Below are 2,810 nucleotides of genomic sequence, written 5' to 3'. Positions count from 1 at the left end.
AGCATGTGCAGCTCCCAACAAAGATAGTGCAGAAGGGAGATGTCTCACTCTGGAGCTAAAATAGATACCAGAACAGGGGGAAAACAGGATCCGCAGCAATGTGCAGTACAACAAAAATGTTGTTTAAAAAAAAAAAAATGAAAATTGTGTAATCCTATTCTGGTACAACCTCAAAATACAACTCTGAACCTGAAAATGAGCATAATATGGGCGATTTAACTTCTCCCACGAACTCCGCTCCCCCGCTTGAAAGCCCTGTGACCTGAGAGGTCTTATACAGCAACAGTCAGTGCAGTGCACAAAGGAATAAATACGTGGAATACATACATATTGCAGTGCATTACTTTTCGTGGCTAAATGTATGAATGGTTCATGAGAACAGCCCGACCTCAATCAGATAAAGGATCAATGAGTCAGGCAGACTAGACTAAAATATTCACCTAAACAACCCCTCTGGCCCCTTATCATCCCTCAAATCAACGACTGACTGTAAAGATCCTCTTTGATTTTTAATGCACAAATGTGATGTCTGCATAATTTTCCCGGCCTTGACTTTACCCTCATGTTGTAATTTGATATGTTGCTGTGTTGCTTCCCCGCTTTAAATCAAGCAGTCCATCCCTATGCGGACCACAGCGGTCTTATACAGCAGCAGTCACTGTGGTGCATACAGCAATACATTCGTTGGATCCATATGAATAACAGTGCATTCATTTTGTAAGCTATATGTATAAATGATTCATTAGATTAGCCTGCATCACACCATGAGTGGCATCAACTACTTTGGAAAGTACGTTCAACTTAACGTATACCATTTCACATTTTCCAGTTCACAGTTTCACATAAACAAATCCCTTAAACACTAAGCAAAGTGATACATTTGCTGCACTAGACAGCTGGATGTTATGTTTGGTTCACTGTTTCTGCAAATTGTTGGACACAATAGCTGCAGGAGGCCGAAACAGAGAGATCTAGGAACATAAGACCAAAGCAGAAATGTGATGTTTTTTTTCTCTCCCAGAATCCACTTCAGTTCTGAACCACTGTAAGTTAGATTTGCAATTATTAGGCTTCATGTACTTGCAAATTGCTCCAATGTCTTGTAAAACCTTATAATGTCATAAACTCCTGAATAATGTCGTGAAATGAAAAGATTCCATTTAGCACTGATAAGGACTGATAAGGTTCCATGTTTAATGTCTGCCATTTACTATAGTCGGGATTTTTAAATCATTATCGACAGATTTTTAAATTCCAGTTTTACAGGATTTTTTGATCATTGAAATGATTATGTCATCGTTTGTGTAAAGAGACAGAGAAGAAGAGGGCTGATTGATGTGAGGAGAACGAAAAGTGGAGGTGCAGGAGATTAAACAGGAATTCAAATTATGGAGAACAGAGAAGAGAGAGAACGGTGAAGGCAGACAGGAAAAGGGAGGAGAGACATGGGAAGGTTTTGAAGGAGGGGATGGGAGAGGACAGACAATAACGGGTAGGAGGGAGGAAAGAGGCATACGTGGAGAGAAAAGGAGAAGCGGGGGAAGAGAGGAGCGCTAGATCAAAGCAGAAGGAGGCTGTTCTCACATGCATTGCTTTTTTTTTCATTAATTTGAAAAAGGTGTAGAGTGAGATGAGAGGCATGTTGGGGAGTATGAAGTGTGTGAGTGTGTGTGTTGTATTGAGTAGGATGGGTATTGCAAGAAGAGTTATTGAGGAATAAGAGCAGATGAAGTGGGTGTTTGTGTTGTTTTGAGAAGGATGAGATTATGTAGTGTGTGTGTGTGTGTGTGTGTGTGTGTGTGTGTGTGTGTGTGTGTGTGTGTGTGTGTGTGTGTGTGTGTGGTGTGTGTGAGCATAAGAGAAAAGTTGAAGATAAAAGTGAGATGTGTTCTTGTTTGGCAGTGGTGGGCGACACACTATCATTTTGTTGGAGAGACTCTGATGTTATATGTATGAAAATGTGACCCACTTGTGTGTGTGTGCGTGTGTGTTTGTGTGTTTGTAGATTTGTGTTAGTGTGTGACTCATTGTCAAGTACCATAACAGCATTTTTGCAGGTTTTACCTCTATAACTACAAATATGTATACTTTGCATTTTTGTTGACAATACTGACCATACTGCATTTAAATGCAGTTTTACATGGCTTCATTTAAAAAAAAAAAAAAAAAAACTTTTGTTGTACTGCACATTGCTGCAGATCCTGTTTTCACCCTGTGTGTTCAGGTCTCTGTTATAGCTCCAGAGTGAGACATCTCCCTTCTATACTATCTTTGTTGGGAGCTGCACATGCTCAGTAGCTCGGTAAGATCTCATCAGCTGATAACTCTTTCTCCAGCTTTGATCAGTCCAAGGCAGGATTAGCTGGGAGACTTCTTCTAGACGAGGGACACTTGTGGAATACCTGCAGAACAGGGACAGGAAGTAGAACAGGGACAGGAAGTAGAACAAGGACAGGAAGTAGTTCTTTTGGAGATCATGGTCAACTAGTGTGTGTTGTAGCAGTGTTTTTCCATTGAAACGAGCTAGCATGCTAGCGCTACCATGTCACGGTTAGCCACCCAGTCTCGGAAAGCCATGCAGATGTTGAACAGCTCACCCGGAGACTGAAGGCCGAGGACATTCAGAAACTGGATCTCACTCAAAACAGCATGGATGGTCTGTATTTGTGTGGAAGCACCAGAGACACATAATAACACCCCAAATCCCAGAAAAAAGGCGATTATTTATTAATTCTTTTAGCGGTGATTTCAAAAACATTGTAGCTATCTTTAGTTGTTTGACTGCTAACGTTAGCTCAAAACACCATTCA

General features: G+C 40.9%; 1 long non-coding RNA gene across 1 annotated transcript in view; it reads left to right on the top strand.

Moving 5' to 3' along the window:
• LOC116685726 (uncharacterized) overlaps positions 1 to 2,810 on the top strand; it is a 15,212-nt gene that overhangs the window by 2,296 nt on the left and 10,106 nt on the right. Inside the window, exon 2 of the long non-coding RNA XR_004331032.1 lies at positions 1,773 to 1,785. This is a non-coding gene — a long non-coding RNA (uncharacterized LOC116685726). The remainder of the gene's footprint in view (positions 1 to 1,772; positions 1,786 to 2,810) is intronic.

The sequence above is a fragment of the Etheostoma spectabile genome, unplaced genomic scaffold (genome assembly GCF_008692095.1).
Source record: "Etheostoma spectabile isolate EspeVRDwgs_2016 unplaced genomic scaffold, UIUC_Espe_1.0 scaffold172, whole genome shotgun sequence".
In the NCBI taxonomy this organism is placed as follows: domain Eukaryota; kingdom Metazoa; phylum Chordata; class Actinopteri; order Perciformes; family Percidae; genus Etheostoma; species Etheostoma spectabile.
The sequence above is the reverse complement of the archived record's forward strand: the minus strand, read 5'-3'. Positions and strand labels throughout refer to the sequence as shown.